The following is a 17,239-nucleotide window of genomic DNA, read 5'->3' as shown; positions in this document are numbered from 1 at the left end:
CAGGACGAGGCCTCCGTCGTGCCGGCGCCAGTCATTAGGGTCACGTCAAATAAGATAGGGGAGATCAAACCGCTCCTTGACTCTTGGGTTCCTTGTAATGATGTTATTAGTTCAGTCGAGAATGGGCTTGAACGAACCTGCCATGCTAGCCGAGGTGATGACGTCGCACTGATCAATGAGTTCCTCCACCACGTCATCTTTCAGATCGGGGCAAGAATAGCGGGGTCGTTTCCGGCCTGTTCCCTCCATGGAGAAGACGATCGAACAATGGCAGAAGAAAGGGTGAAGGGCTAAAGGAAAATTGAGGAGGGAGAGGAAGAGTGTGCGACAGCAGTTCTAAATCGAGAGGGAAAGTCGAAGAGTCGATGGACGGTTGCCAGTTTGCCACGGTTCACGAAGAGGCGCCCCGGCCTACACGTCCGTTCGGAAATACTCCTACTACTCGCCGTCGGCTCACTAATATGTTGGAATGGGACCACATGTTAATGAAACATGGTGTGCAATTTCTCGTGCAAAATGCGATCTGGCCGCGTTGGCCCGAGGTGCCGCATTAGTTATCAACCTTTATTTTTTTAATGGCGTGCCGTTAAGTTTTGAAGCACGACTAACTGGTACTGTACGCAGAGAAAATATAAACTACTCTACCACTAGTCCACCTCCAGTACTAGTAGTATAAAAAAGATATATAGGTTGGAGCTTCAGCGCTTTCTTGCCAAGGGCTGCCCACTTGCTTCTCACACTACCACCCTCTCTCCAGATCTAAAAAAGACGGCCCCTCTCTCCCTCCCCATCGGTGGTCACAGATCCGCCGGGGAAGAAAAGGACATGCAGCGTTGACGCACTTGTCATCGGCGAGCGAGGTCACGCACTGACGACAAGGTCGTCCTCTCAGACCTAACACCCGCGTGGGATGGCCTCTGTCCCCAAGGTCGCTGTCGTAGTGTGTGCGGAATATGACGACCATGAGCGAAGCCACTTCCCGCCGACCCTCAGGTATGCTACCTATTTTCGAACCATACCCTTGTTCTATTGCCCCATCCGCCACGTCGTTGCATGTGGATCTTTTTCCACTCCACCATCTTCCCAATTTGCTATCCTCTGCTCTGCTGGCCACGCAGACGAAAACCATAATTTGCACTATTAAAGGAAACCCTACTTCATGCAGACTAATCCATGTCTGGGTTGAATAAGGAAAGGAAGGGAGACTGTATTGTCCAAGAGAGTAGGCATCGAACCCACATCTAGGTTGAAAAGGGGAAAATCAGTAGCTAAGGAACGAGTCTCGTGTCTCTTGGTTGAAGAAGGGTAGAAAGGCATGACAACACAATAGAGAATAACCAGGTCGATCAATTTGTTATCCTCACGTAGGAAAAAGGTGGCTAAAGAGAACAAAAATGGGACGTAATCCACATATGCTGCCTGGATATTTGTTGCTCTGGGCAACCATACCTCCCTCACCACTCTGCGTCCATGGAGGTACATCGTACTAGTGCGCCCACTGTACGAATGGGCCTCCGATGCTCTTATTGCCACTTTTTTTGCTGTTAGTATAATGCTAGCAGTCAAGTCAAGCAATGCTACTGCTAAAGTGATGCCACATTTAACTAATGCCGCTCTCAGTCTAATGCCACCGATAAATTTAAGCAATGCCATTTGATGTCACTGGATTATTTCAGGGTTAGCTGTTGATTGTGGATGTATTAAAGATTTGTTAGCTAAGTCATTCTAATGCTATTGCACAGCAAGTATACCAACGATGAAACTTGTTACTACCTTCAGATTTTTGCACTGTTAATGCTTACAGATTACATACCTCACTTTCAAGAGATAAGTTAACTTTTTTGTAAAGTGTCACCAAAATGCCAAGGCACTGATGTCATTTTATTTTGGTTAAATTGCACAGACAATTATGAAGACAAGAGGAAAGGTCAAGAGTGGGCACCTCCTCCTCCGGCTGTTCTCTTGATTCGTTCGATCATGTTTTTATGTTTGATCGATTATCAAGATTGGGATAGCAATATTTAAGGCCCCCCCCCCGAGTTTGAAATGATATTTACCTTGGAGGTACATGGTTTGCAATTTCTTTATACTGTCATTAGTTAATAATGCTAGTTACCTTCAGACTTTTGCACAGCTAGTATATCAATGCTGAAACTTGTTACCTTTACATTTTATATTTTTAATTCTTATAGAAACCTTCTAGTGCTAGAGTTTATTGAAATCTGTTCAGTAAAACCATTGTAATGTACACTGTAATAAACTAACTACTCTACTGTTGCACTAGCCACTGGATTAGTGTATATTTGTAGTATTCGAATGGTGTTGCATTAGCGTATGGACATAAATAAAGTGTGGCAAGCTTTCCCATATATCTGCTCAAGAAAACTACTACCTATTTTTCTAAATACTAGACGTTTGGGTACTTTAAATTGACCCACGAAAATGTCTTATATTAAGGAACAAAGGGTGTAGAGTTCACTCAAATTATCTCGGTAAAGCTAGTCACACCTTTGTTAAAATTAATGTTCATTATGTTATCGGAGGAGGTCTGTATGTTTGTCTCTAATGCCTGTCGACTACATACCTGACATCATGATGTAATGTTAAGACATTTCCTTTTGTACAGTGTCACTGAATTATCAAGGCGGTGATGGCATTTTATTTTAGTAGAAATGCACAAAATTTGCTTAAAAGAATAGGAAAGGTTAGGAATGGCTCAGTTTTTCAGAAAAAACTATGTATGCCTTCCTGATATCAGCCGTTGTTGCTTTATTTATTCCTTCAAACAGGTGGTTAGAAATAGTATTGCTACCTTTTCCCATTAAGAAATCAGAATGCTTATATTTGTGAGTCTATGCTTCCACTAGTGCCACTTTTATAGTAATCACACTTCCAATATCTATGCAAACAGGGATGCTCGATTTTAGTGGAACTGCACAAAAAGTCCAACTGGTTCAACATTAGGAGCATGTTTTTTTCCAAACCTTTATATCCAATTGGTCGCACTATGAGCTGTTCATTACGAAGGTACATGGTTTGCTACTATCTTGCTACTCTTTTTGTACTGTCATTAGATAGTAATACCAGTGGTTTGCATGTGAATTTATTTGCAGGGTGGACCTACATTGGAGGTGCAGGACACGATTCAATGATTGGATGCTCAATATCGGTTGTATCGATTTCACCTCTTCCATCACTGCGAACATTGTGTGGTATATGTTTACTAGCTGCTTGATATTTGTGCAGACAGAGATGTCTGCTTGTTGCTATTTGGCAAACAAACAAAGTGTCCACAATTTTGGTTGAACTGCACAAGAGAATAGTATAGTCACTGCATGCAGTGCCATTTGAAAATAGACACAAAGATTGGATAGTCACTTCATGGACTGCAGAAAAGTAGTACTTCATTGCTTTGGTCTGATTATACAATGGGCATCATTTTGCCTAAGTTAAAGTTTGTATTCTGAAAATAGTCTCGCGGTGTGATCGAGAGAAGACCAAATCATATTGCAGTGGATGTTCCTCCATCATGTGTGGTTCATTCTCACGGTTCCAGCTGTTGGTGAAACCACTTACATTTGCAAGAGGAATTGTAGACTTCACAAACAAATTTGTCTTTCAGTCTGTACTGAATGTTGGCCAAGAGAAGCATCCATGTTAGTAGGAAGAATGGTTTTTTTTTCTAGATCTTTGCTTTTGGACCTACATATTTGTATATGATCTGTGAATCATTGAGATGCATTAACATGTTGATCTTATGTATGGGAATCGTACTAGTTAGTTTTAGTTGCGACGCAAGATCCGAAGTGGCTGATCTTTTCTTTTGGAGCTACATATTTGTATATGATATGTGAATCATTGAGATGCATTAACAATTACTTATTTCTGTTCGCTCAGTGTTTACAAGTTATTGATCGATCACTAGCTAGCCTACAAATGCGCTCCTGGCAGTTTTATTTGCGACGCAAGATGCAAAGTGGCAGTTTTTTGAATAAAAATGCCTACCTCTGAAGAAACTGACAAGCTACACTATCGATCCTACACGGATAAAAATGCCTACCTCTGAAGAAACTGACAAGCTACACTATCGATCCTAGACGGATAAATAGCGGATCACAAATGTACTACCTCCTTTCCGGTTTGTAGGGCTCAATTCAAAAAACGACCTACTCGATCCTACACGAATAAATAGCAGATCACGCACGTACTAGTACCTCCTTTCCGGTTTGCAGGGCTTAATTCAAACCTCTCACCAACCAAGGTACTCCCTCCGTCCGGGTTTATTAGTGTCGTGAGCAAAGCAGCAAGACCAAGGCATGGAAATAATTAACGGCATGCAGAAGTTTAAGCCTAATTAATTCCAGTGATTTAAGTGGCTGCATGCGTGCCCTCGGTTGCGACTCGTTGGATGCTACTTCGCGTACTACCTGCGAGCGATTCTAAGTGCCTGCATGCAGCCGACCGTAATTAAGGTAGCTAACTGATGCAAAAAAAGATATGCTTTAATTGTTGCAGGCTTTTTAAATCCGTGGAATCATTATTGACTCGAGGGCACTCGTTTGACCGCCATGCCAGCGTGCAAACCAGACGGGACGGGACGGCACAGTCATAATTTCAGTTTCTCTAGTTTTCCACGGCAAGCTGGCGCGCTAAGCCATTATGCAATGAATTCCGATGACCGTCGCGCTACCTCCCCCCCATAAGTATTGTTTCACGGCCTTCTCCAGTGCCACCGTGACACACCTCGCCATATCCTCATAAGCCCCCACCGGCCTGACGTTGCTCGCCACGTCCCCCATGCCCCCGCCCGTCCACGGTAGGTGACGCCGGAGGCGGTCACTGCCGAAAGTAGTGTTCGGTTTTTCACCGGAAGGCAGACGGAGGGAGGAGGCATTCTATCTGTCTTTAGATGGCAATGCGGAGATCGAGGAGTTGTTGGAGCGCAACCGCCTGGCGGAGGAGCAGCGTATCACTGATTTGCGCCGCCAGCGGGACATGGAGCAGCAGCGCACCGACGCTCTGAGTCGCGAGCAGAGGGCCCGCAACTGGGCCGACTACGTGGAGGCCGGCGCCCGGCAAATAGCCCTGGAGGCTGTCGGGCACGCACGCGTTCGCGACGCTGATTTTTACTACCAGCTCGTCAAGTGGGTTTCCCGCTTGGAAGCCGAAGCTTCGGTGGACCACACCGGCATGGAAAGGGCCAAGGCGCGCGAGCAACGCCCCCTATCGCACCTCTTGCAAGTCCGAGGTGAGGCGCAGGACGCCGGTGCCAGCGTTTAGCGGGTACCACAGATGGCGGCTGGCATAGTCTAGTTAGCTAAGAGTAAGTTAGTACTTGTATGCTACTAGAGTATTAGTGGGAGTAGATAGTTAACTTGGATATGATGGTTGTCAACGTGGAAGTTCAGTACTCTATATGTGGATCAGACCTGTTACTTTGCTCTGAATGTTGAACTTTCTGTTTGAACGTATGTAATGGGATGTTATTTTTTAAAATGGGTTGTATTTGTCCTCCAAGGGTTTAGAGGCTGACTTGTGGGCCTAGCAAGTTGACGCGTACACAATTAGGAGATGATTGCACGTGGAGAGGATGACAGTAGGGACCCGCCAAGGTCATGGCAGTACGCAAGCAAGTGCCTTCTTATTTCAAGCCAATAAAAAATGGTTCCTCCTAGTGGATTTCTGACATCTGGGTCCCATGCCATTGTCAACGTAGTCAATAAACGAGAGAATTGCACAAGGAGCAGCAGACACCAGGGACCCAACAGCTCATCCAGTTATTTTTGTTTTGGGTTAATTTGATAAATGCCACTCCAAATCCGGTGTATCCGAGAAATGCCACTGCAATTTCCAAGCTTTGAAAAATGCCATTTCATGTCATTTCTAGTGGCATTTTTCGAAGTATGGAGTTGCGTTTTTCAAAGTTTGCAAACTGCAGTGGCGTTTTTCAAAGTTTGCAAAAATTGCAGTGGCATTTTTCAAAGTTTGGAAATTGTAGTGGCATTTTTATGAATCGCCATAATTGGAGTGGCATTTATCTAATTTGTTCTTTAGATGGAAGCAGAGTGTCAACTGGGCTGCGCGGGACACTCTGGCCTGTCTAGACAGCCTTTTCTTTTATGTTTACCATGGACCAGCCCAGTAGTTTTTTTTCTTTCTGAAAATGGCTAGCCCAGTTTTTTTGTGATTTGTCAAGTAAGTGGCTTTATCAGGCATGTTGGGCTGCAAATCTTTCAAGACGAGCAGAGCTTCATTTGGCTGGCCGAGAAAATGGCCTATCAGTAATGAGAAATGGGCTGTACATTTTTAAAACACATCAAACCAGCAATTAGTTTCAAATATCTTTTTTTCATTTCGAGATTTTAAATTGCATTGATTTTTATGCGTGGACAATTTTTTGGATTTTATATTGATATACATTTATGTTTAAAAACAGTCTGAATGTGACTCGAAATTTCGGGATTAAAAACAGTTCAGACCGCACTGACATATGCAAAATTTCGTATAATTTTTTAACCGTGGCCACAATATGGGCTGTAATGCTAACAAAAAGAATATGGGCTCCAAAAAAACCCGTAAGAATTAGCAAATGGGCTATAAATTATTTGAAATAATGGCAGATGGGCTGTATGCTGTTTTCCACAGATTTGAGGCTTTCCACAGATGGCCTGTATACTGTTGGATGTCCATCCAACAGCCGTCGTGCTTCTTCAATCTCTGCTCTTCCTGCTCCAGCCGCTCAAACAAGTGCCGGCGGGACTGCCTGCTCCATCCTCCCCGCGGCCGGCTATGCTGCCGCGCAGGCCTCACCGCCCCACCGTATGTCAGCGTTCTGGGAACGGGGGTACCCAGACTTGCCTGCCTGCGGCATGGCCCGGGGAGTGACCCGGTATGGCCCATCTTCATCGAAACATGCTCAAGACCCTCGCGAGGGGCCAAGCCTCGCGGGGCGGATGACAGGAGGATTCCTCAGGCACAGTCTCGTCAGGCTGGCTCGCAAGGAGGCGGAGAGATCAAGGCGGGGTACCTCACGAGGTGCCCATGACGCAAGCCATGACGACCGAGGCTAGGAGGGCGCCAAGCGGGCGGCGGCCTGCGCAGAGTCCTTGTTTCCTATTTGGTGCAAAGGGGGCAAGCGCAGGCAAGAGCATCAAGCAAAGGCAACCATTTCGGTGCAACAAGACCAAGACCAGCAGGACGGCAGGATGGAGGTCATCGTGGAGCCCGAGCCGGCGTCACCGTCAGGGTCTTTGGCAGGCGAGGACCGACTTTAGTCAGGATAAGTGTACTAGATGTTCCCCTTCAAAATGGCCAATTGTTGGCGCCCTTCCCGCTCAATATTTGGGAAGAGGCCCATGGCCTCCCTCTATAAATAGAGCTAGACACCGCAGAGTAGAGGGGAGAGATTTTGGGTAGACTAGAGAGAGAGAGAGGCGACTGAACTCACCCAAGCAGTTCATCGCACCAGCCAAGAAGAGCCCCTCGCGAGGCTATTATTCCTTGTACTATTCATCATCAGCCCCTGAGGCAATCCACCACACCACAAACTGGAGTAGGGTATTAAACCACAATGGTGGCCTGAACCAGTATAAATCTCGTGTCCCTCGTGTTGTTCTTCGGGTAGTTTAGATCCCGGCGAGGCGACGAGACGTGGGTAGGCAGGAGGTGTGATCTCCGCGTGCACCCCAGAGTTCGAACCTTGAGGGTCTGCTGGAACCCGAAATCCGACATTTGGCGCGCCAGGTAGGGGTGCGCCGGAGCTTTCCCTTCCACCTGCCCGCTCTCCTCCAACACCGCGGTTCACCCTCATGATGGGCAACGTGCCACCAGCTCCGGTCGCCAGCGCCAGCAAGGGGGCCAGGGGGCTCCGAGCCTTGGCCCCCGCCTTGCGACAGGTGTGATAGCCGAATAAGTTCAAGCTGGAGATGCCATCGCGCTACAATAGCACGGCCGATCCGCTGGCTTTCCAGCTGGCATACGAGGAGGCCGTCCTCCAGGACGGGGACGACGACAGGGTCATGGCTAACTGGTTTCCCATGGCCCTCACTGGCGTCCCACATATGTGTCTACTCCACCTGCCGACGGCTTCCGTGGCTTCTCGGGGGGAGCTGCGCGGCCTCTTCCTCGCCCAGTATGCTGCACCGGCACACCCGGTCATCGCAGCTCTCCTAGGTGGCTCGCAGGCAACACCTTCAGGCCGCCACATCAAGTCATTCGTCCGCCAGATCGGCGCCGCTTCCGCGCTGCATGGGGCTCCTCCGGGCTGGGCGGCGCCTAAAGCCGATCTGGCCTTCAGCTTGGATGATCACCCCTCCAACTCAACCTGCTCGGGCGCGCTCCCAATGCTGTGCACCACCACCATCTGTCAGTTGGCCGTCACCAGGACCCTCATCGACGACGGTGCTAGCCTCAGCGTGCTCTCGGTGGAGGCCTTCAGCCTCCTCCACGTACCGCCGGAGCGGCTGAAGCCCAGCAAGCCCTTCTTGGGCGTCGGAGGCGGCTCCACCAGCTCCCTATGGAAGGTCCGCCTTCCGGTGACCTTCGGCACCGACGACAACTTCCGCACGGAGCTAATCGACTTCGACATCTCCCCCATCGGCCTCCCATACAACGGCATCCTCGGCTACCCGGCACTAGCCCGGTTCATGGACGCAACTCACCCAGCGTACAACCTCATGAAGATGCCCGGGAGTAGCGGCGTCCTCACCAAGTCCGAAGACACCGGGGATGCGTTGCAAGCGCTCAAGCTTACCTTCAAGGTCGCGGCGATGGCGCAGCCCACCGTCTCAGATGCCCCTGAGCCCAAGGGGGCTGCACCGGCCAAGAAGAAGCAGCTATTCACCCAAGACAAGGCAGAAACCAAGCAGGTACTGGTCGACGAGGACAGATCTACTAGCTCCACCTTCACCATAGGCGCCAACCTCGAGCCCTAGCAGGAGGAGGCCTTGGTGAAGTTCCTACGCGCGAACAAGAAGGTATTCGCGTGCGAACCTGATCAGCTAGCAGGAGTCCAGAGGGGCGTAATTGAGCATCACCTCAACATGGGCCCCAATGTGCACCCCGTGAAGTAGAAGGCGAGGCGGCAGTCCACTGAGAAGCAAGCTTTCATCGTCCAAGAGACCCCCAAGTTGGAGGTGGCAGGGGTCATTCACGAGGTCCGCTACCCAGATTGGTTGGTATCCCGATTGTTGTGCCAAAGAAGGGGGGAAAGGAACGCATGTGTGTCGACTTCACCAACCTCAACAAGGCCTGCCCGCAGGATCCATTCCCACTCCCTCGCATCGACCAGATCATCGACTCCACCGCTAAGTGCGACTTGTTGTGCTTCCTGGATGCCTTCTCCGGCTATCACCAGATCAAGATGGCAGTAGAAGATGTATAAACGACGGCCTTCCTGACCCCGTGTGGAGTGTACTGCTATACATGCAAGCCGTTTGGGCTGCGCAATGCAGGTGCGACCTTTCAGCGGCTGATGCACATCGCCTTGGATCGACAGCCCGGGAGGAATGCTGAGGCTTACGTTGATGACATTGTGGTGAAGTCTCGGGAGGCAAAAACCCTGATACAGGACTTGGAGGAAACCTTCGCGAGCCTTAACGAAGTGGGCCTGTGGCTCAACCCGGAGAAGTGTGTGTTTGGAGTCCCCTTGGGCAATCTCCTGGCTTCCTCATATCCTACCAGGGCGTCGAGGCCAACCCAGAAAAGGTCAAAGCAGTCAAGGACATGAGCCCGCCGAAGACCCTCAGAGAGATGCAGAAGCTCACCGGGCGCACGACCGCACTAGGGTGTTTCATCTCCAAGCTGGGGGAACGAGCGCTGCCCTTCTTCAAGCTGATGAAGAAGATGGGCCCCTTTGAATGGACTGAAGAGGCCGACAAGGCGTTCCAGGATCTCAAAAGGTACTTAACAAGCCCTCCGGTGATGGTGGCTCCACGTCCTCAAGAGCCCCTGGTGCTCTACCTTGCGGCCGCCCCATACTCTGCCAGCGCAGCCCTGGTGGCTGTTAGGGAGGAGCGTAGGACCAAGGCCGTAGCAACCGTCTGGGTCAAAGCAAAGCAGGACCAAGAGGGCCTCACGGAGACCGCGACTGCGGCCGAGAAGGACCAACCGCTGCAGGGAAGCACACCCAGGACAGAAGAGGCCCCTCCTCTAAGCGACCAGCCGCTGGGGGCTCCATTGTCTCGGGAGGCGCCCTAGCCTCCGGAGGGCGCTAGCAGCGCCGGCACTCCCCACCTCGTCGAGCACCCTGTGTACTTCGTCAGCACGGTGTTGCAGGACGCGAGGGCGCGGTACCCCATGTCTCAGAAACTCCTCCTCGCGCTATTGGTAGCCTCGCGCAAGCTATGGCACTATTTCCAAGGCCATCCCATCAAGGTCGTCTCAGCATATCCCTTGGAAAGGGTGCTTAGGAGCCCCAACTTAGCTGGAAGAGTTGCTGAGTGGAACATCGAGCCGCAAGCATTTTAGATAGAATTCAGCACAACCAGAGTCATCAAGGGGGAGGCGCTTGCGGACTTCGTGGCGGAGTGGGCAGAAGCGCCAGGCCTTGAGGCTGGCGAGGATCGATCACTCTCTCCAGGAAGCGAGGCACCGGACGGCTGGGTCATGTACTTCGACGGGGCATTCTCCCGACACGGCGCGGGGGCTAGTGCGGTACTCGTATCTCCCACTCAAGACAAGCTCTACTACGCCGTGCAACTCTGTTTCCAGCACGGAGAAAAGGTCTCCAACAACATAGCAGAATACGAAGGCCTGATAGCAGGCCTGAAAGCCGCAGTCGCCCTGGGGGTGAAGCGCCTCACCATCAAGGGTGATTCGCAGCTCCTCGTCAACTTCTCCAAGAAAGTATACGAGCCGAAGGACGAGCACATGGAAGCCTACCTTGCGGAAGTCCGCAGGATGGAGAAGCAGTTCTGGGGGCTGGAGTTGCAGCATGTGCCTCGCAGCACCAATCAAGAGGCTGATGACATCGCCAAAAGGGCATCCAGGCGGCTACCTCAGGAGTCTGGCGTCTTCGAGGAGCGGCTCTTCAAGCCCTCGGCGATGCCATCACTGTCAAGCACGGCGCAGCCTCGGGAGGAGCTCCCCCAGCCACCTGCCTCAGGAGCCCCAGTATGCGGCCCGACCTTAGAATTGCGCCTGCTCCTGGCGCTGGATCCTGAGGAAGGGTGCTGGATCACAGAGCTTAGGAGCTACCTGACACGAGGCACCTTGCCGGAAAAGGAGGAGGAAGCGGAGCATGTGGCACGGCAGGCCACGGCATACTTCCTCATGGATGGAGAGCTCTACCAGAGACGACCGAATGATGTGTCCTTATGTTGCATTTCCAGGGAGCAAGGGAAGGAGCTACTGGCAGACATACATGGTGGAGACTGTGGGCATCACTCGTCGTCACGGACTCTCGTTGGCAAGGCGTTCCGCAGCGGGTTCTATTGGCCCAAGGCACTCAATGACGCTGTGGAACTGGTGAAAGCTTGCGAGTCCTGTCAGTTCCATGCCAAGCAGATCCATCAGCCGGCGGGAGGTCTGCTGACTATACCCCTCTCATGGCCATTCGCAGTCTGGGGACTGGATATCCTGGGTCCATTCCCTCGGGCGCCCGGAGGCTACCGCTACCTCTACGTCGCCGTGGACAAGTTCACCAAGTGGGCTGAGGTGGAAGCTGTCCACACAATCCCCGCAGGAGCCACGGTCAAGTTCATCAAGGGCCTCATGAGCCTATTCGGGGTGCCGAACCGCATCATCACCGACAACTGTTCGCAATTCACCAGTAACCTCTTCAAAACATGCTGTGCTAACCTTGGAACGCAGATATGCTACACTTCGGTGGCGCACCCGCGGAGCAACGGTCAGACCGAGCGAGCCAACGCAGAGGTCCTGAGGGGCCTCAAAACCAGGAGCTTCAAGAAGAAGCTAAAGGCCTGCGGCAGGGGGGTCGTGCAGCCCCAGCGTACCTCTCGTTGGCAGCCGAACGCCCATGGCCGCGCAGAGGGTTGTTTCCACGGCCACGGGAGGCCGCAGCGGGGTCCATAGGGTGCTTGCGAGGGCGGCCCCGGCCACGCTTGGCCGGAGGAGAGCCAGACCCTTCCTGGCGAGCCTTTCCTTTCTCCGCGGTCGAGAACCTCTTTCGCGGGGCCATGGGGATGGCGAGCGGCCAAGAAGGAGAAGGGGAGTAGCAAAAAGGGATGGACTGGAAGGGCTCACGCCGTTCCATTCATATAGCCGAGGGAGGCCAACCGCCAGCAACCTCGATCACAGGTAATCATGACCCGTTTTGCATGCAGGGACTTGTCAAATCGTGTAGTTACCAAGGCATCATGGGGGAGCCAGGACGCCCGCGTCCAATCAACCGCCACGCAACGCCCAAGGCCGCAGGCTGATGGGGCCCGCGGCGCTTCGCACTTACCCCTTCGCTTCTCTGCTAAGCCAAGTCCCGACGCGCCTTGGGCCCGGGGGCTACTGTCGGCGTTCTAGGAACGGGGGTACCCAGACTTGCCTGCCTGCGGCCTGCGGCGTGGCCCGGGGAGTGGCCCGGTACTGCCCATCTTCATCAAAACATGCTCAAGACTCTCGCACGGGGCCAAGCCTCGCAGGGCGGACGGCAGGAGGTTTCCTCAGGCACAGCCTCGTCAGGCTGGCTCGCGAGGAGGTGGAGAGATCAAGGAGGGTTACCACACGAGGTGCCCATGACGCAAGCCATGACGACCGAGGCCAGGCGGGCGCCAGGCGGGCGCCGGCCTGCGCAGAGTCCTTGTTTCCTTTTTGGTGCACAGGGGGCAAGCACAGGCAAGAGCATCAAGCAAAGGCAACCATTTTGGCGCAACAAGACCAAGACCAGTAGGACGGTAGGATGGAGGTCATCGTGGAGCCCGAGCCGTCATCACCGTCAGGGTCTTTGGCAGGCGAGGACTGACTTTAGTCAGGATAAGTGTACTAGATGTTCCCCTTCAAAATGGCCAATATTTGGGAAGAGGCCCAGGGCCTCCCTCTATAAATAGAGCTAGCCACCGCAGAGTAGAGGGGGGAGATTTTGGGTAGACTAGAGAGAGAGAGAGGCGACTGAACTCACCCAAGCAGTTCATTGCACCAGCCAAGAATAGTCCCTCGCGAGGTTGTTCTTCCTTGTACTATTCGTCATCAGCCCCTGAGGCAATCCACCACACCACAAACTGGTGTAGGGTATTACACCATAATGGTGGCCTGAACCAGTATAAATCTCGTGTCCCTTGTGTTGTTCTTCGGGTAGTTTAGATCCTTGCGAGGCAACGAGACGTGGGTAGGCAGGAGGTGTGATCTCCGCGTGCACCCCAGAGTCCGAACCTTGAGGGTCTGCCGGAACCAGAAATCCGACACTATACTTCCATCGCTGGCCTAGCCATCCCTCTACTCACCCACAGGCCCACACCTACTGTTATTCTCCAGCGACGACAGACGAACAAGTAAACCCTCGTACAATCGTACTCCCTTCCGCGTGGGAAACAACTGCCGAGTCTTCCCTGCCTCTGTGTCGTTCCCTTCCTAGGCCTCGCCGTCGTCCACCGCCCTGGTGCTCTCGGCGTGGCGTGGTCAACGTGGTCAATGATCGACATGCAGTGGACTGTACGTGGAGAGGCTGACAGCTGGGTCCACGGCCGCATGCAAGGAAATGCCTCCTTATTACGCGCAAAATAATGATTCCTCCACCTGACATCTGGGACACACTGAAAAGGCCTCTGTATTTCACGAAAAAACGTTACCGTCACTGACAGCTCGGACCCACCAGCTATATCTTTGCACGCAAGGAAGTGCCTCCTTATTACGCACAAAAAAATGAATACTCCCCCTGCTAGTTGGGACCCAGTATAGTGGGCCTACTAAGTTGACGGGGACGAAGGGCTTTGTCAAATTAATCAATATGCACGATTCTAGCTCGACTAACCATACGATGTTCATCCAACGGTCGTGGTGCTTCTTCAACCTCTGGTCTTCTTGCTCCAGCCGCCCAAAGCAGCATCGGTCGTGCCGCCTGCTCCTGCCTCCCGTGGCCGGCTGTGCTGCCGCGGAGGCCTCAGCGCCCCCATACTACTCCCACCGCTGTCCAGGCCATTCCTCCACTCCACTCACTCACACCCCCTCTTATTCTGCAGTGACGGCAGCGCAGCCGAACGAGTGAACCCTCGTACTCCTCTCCATGTGGGCATCCACCGCCGCGTCTTCCCCGGCTCCGCGTCGTCCCCTTCCTAGGCCTCGCCGTCGTCCACCGCCGTGGTGCTCTCGGCGCGGCGTGGTTAATGTGGTCAACGACCGAATTCCATCGGAAGAATACTGTACATGGAGAGGCTGACAGCTGGGTCCATGGCAGCCGCAAGGAAGTTCCTCCTTATTATGCGGAAAATAATTATTCCTCCACCTGACAGCAGGGACCCATCGGACAGGCCACCAGTATTTCGCGAAAAAACGTTTGGCTCTGACTGCTGGGACCCACCCGACGGGCCACCGTATTTCGTGAAAAAAACGTTCCCCTGCTATCAGCTCGGACCCACCGGAAGTGCCTCCTTATTACACACAAAAAAATGAATACCCCTGCTAGCTGGGACCCACCTTGGTGGGAGCCTGACTTGTGGGCCTACTAAGTTGATGGGGACGGAGGGCTTTGTCAACTTAGTCAATATCAATGATTCTAGCTCCTGTGACCGTACGATGTCCATCCAACGGCCGTAGTGCTTCTTCAACCTCTGGTCTTCTTGCTCCAACCGCCCAAAGCAGCGTCGGTCGTGCCGCATGCTCCTGCCTCTCGTGGCCGGATGTGCTGCCGCGGAGGCCTCACCGCCCCCTACTATTCCCACCATTGGCCAGGCCCTGCGGCAACGGCAGCCTCACACCGGAGCTGAACCAGTGAACCCTCGTACTCCTCTCCACGCGGGCTTCCACTGCTGTGTCTTCCCCGGCTCCCCGTCGTCCCCTTCCTAGGCCTCGCCCTCGTCCACCACCCTGGTGCTCTCAGCGCGGCGTGGTCAATGTGGTCAAGGAACAACTTCCATCGGACGTGGATAGTACGTGGAGAGGCTGACAGCTAGGTCCACGGCCGTAGCAAGGAAGTGCCTCCTAATTATAGGGAAAATAATTATTCCTCCACCTGACAGTAGGGACCCACCAGACGGGCCACCATATTTCACGAAAAAAACATTTCCCCCTGACTGCTGGGACCCACCAGCTATATCTTCGCACGCAAGGAAGTGCGTCCGGGTAAAAAAACAAGTCGCCCCCCTGACTGCTGGGACCCACCAGCTACATCTTCGCACGCAAGGAAGTGCCTCACAGTCGGGACCCACCTAGTCGAAGCGTATGTAGCGTTCTCATTCTAGTCGCGAACGTGTATGTACATACTGGTCGATGTAGAGGCGCGCACGTGTCGTAGTAGAGGCGCGCACATGTCATAGTAGAGGCGCGCACGTAGCATGTACACGTACGTACAGCGGCCAGGGTGCAAGAAAGAATATACGGCCACGTATGTGTACATACGGGCAGGGTCTCGAATGCCTACTCGCGCATACGTACGGCCAGGGCTTGTGTAAATGGCTGGGTCGGAATGGAGAAACAACATTGTCGTCCAGTTCATGGGGAGGCAACGGAATGCGTCGTGTTCATGGGGAGGCAACGGAATGCACCGTGTTCATCGTGAGGCAACGGAACACGTGGGACCCAACCGGCTGGGTCGGAATGGAATGCATCGTCGTGTTCATCGGCAGGGCTTGGACGGAACAGGCGATGGAAAGAAGGACTGGCGTACCGCACAACGGAGGAAACGGACCTCCTACGTTCGGAACGGGGTCCTATTGATCGAGAGGGGGGTGGCGTACCGCAAAATGGAGGAAACGGACCTCCTACGGTCGAAACAGGGGTCCTGTTGATCGGGAGGGGTGTGGCGTACCGCAAAATGGAGGAAACGGACCTCCTACGGTCGAAACGGGGGTCCTGTTGATCGGGAGGGGTGTGGCGTACCGCAAAACGGACGAAATAGACATCCTACGGTCGAAACGAGGGTCCTGTTGATCGGGAGGGGTGTGGCGTTTCGCAAAACGGACGAAACGGACCTCCTACAGTCAAAACGGGGGTCTTGTTCATCGGTACGGGTGTGGCGTACCGCAAAACGGGATTCCACGGGATACTGTTCATCTCCACCGTCGACCTCCTCCAGCCTCCACGGGCTACCGTCCATGTCCTCCAGCCTCCACAGGCTCCTGTTCATCCAGCCTCCACCGCGCGCTACTCCACCGGCTACAGTTCAACCACCCCTCCACGGGCACCCCTCCACCGTCTACTGTTCATCCAGCCCTCCACACCATGGGGTCCTGTTCAACCACCCCTCCACGGGCACCCCTCCACCATTTACTGTTCATCCATCCCTCCACACCACGGGGTCCTGTTCATCTAGAGGCAACGCCACCGCTCACTGTTCATCCAACCCCCCCCCCCCACACACACTGCAACGCTCACTGTTCATCCAATCGATCGTCTTCAGTTAGTAGCAGTAGCAAAGGAATCTCTCGATCGGGTTCAGTTAACAGCCATCGATCGATTGCTCGGGTTTAGTAACGCGTAGCCTGCAGTGTAATCTCTCGGGTTCAGTTAGAGCCCAACGCCTCGCTCGGGTTCAGTTAGAGCCAACGACTCGCACACACGCGCGAACGTGTATGAGAGAAACGCGCAACGCACGGCCCCCGACCTCCCACCGTAACCGGGAACTCCACAAAATTTTCCTCCCCCTCGCTTCTACCACAGTTTTTTCCGTCATGGACGGCCCAAAGAATGTCATGCAGCTGCATCTCCTGCCCGCCCAAGACGAAAAGCCCATTTTCTGTCATGATTTTTTGTCATAGAAGTAGGAGCCCACCACATCTACGATGATACCGGGTTTTGTCACAATTATCATCATAGAAGTGTCATATGTATGACAGAAAAAAATTCGTTCGGCCCAAAATGTCAAGGATGTGTCTTTTTTTGTAGTGTGGGCACCGGAGGGCTGCCAGGTGGCCCACGAGGTAGGGGTGCGCCCAGGGGGTAGGGCACGCCCCCACCCTCGTGGATGGTGGGTGGCCCCCCTCAGGTATTTCTTCCGCTCAATGCTTTTCATTCATTCGCAAAATGACTTTCGTGGAGTTTCAGGACTTTTGGAGCTGTGCAGAATAGGTCTCCAATATTTGCTCCTTTTCCAGCCCAGAATCCTAGCTGCCGGCATTCTCACTCTTCATGTAAACCT

The sequence above is a fragment of the Triticum aestivum genome, chromosome 4B (assembly GCF_018294505.1).
Source record: "Triticum aestivum cultivar Chinese Spring chromosome 4B, IWGSC CS RefSeq v2.1, whole genome shotgun sequence".
NCBI classification, from domain to species: domain Eukaryota; kingdom Viridiplantae; phylum Streptophyta; class Magnoliopsida; order Poales; family Poaceae; genus Triticum; species Triticum aestivum.
This window is presented reverse-complemented; position numbering follows the sequence as displayed.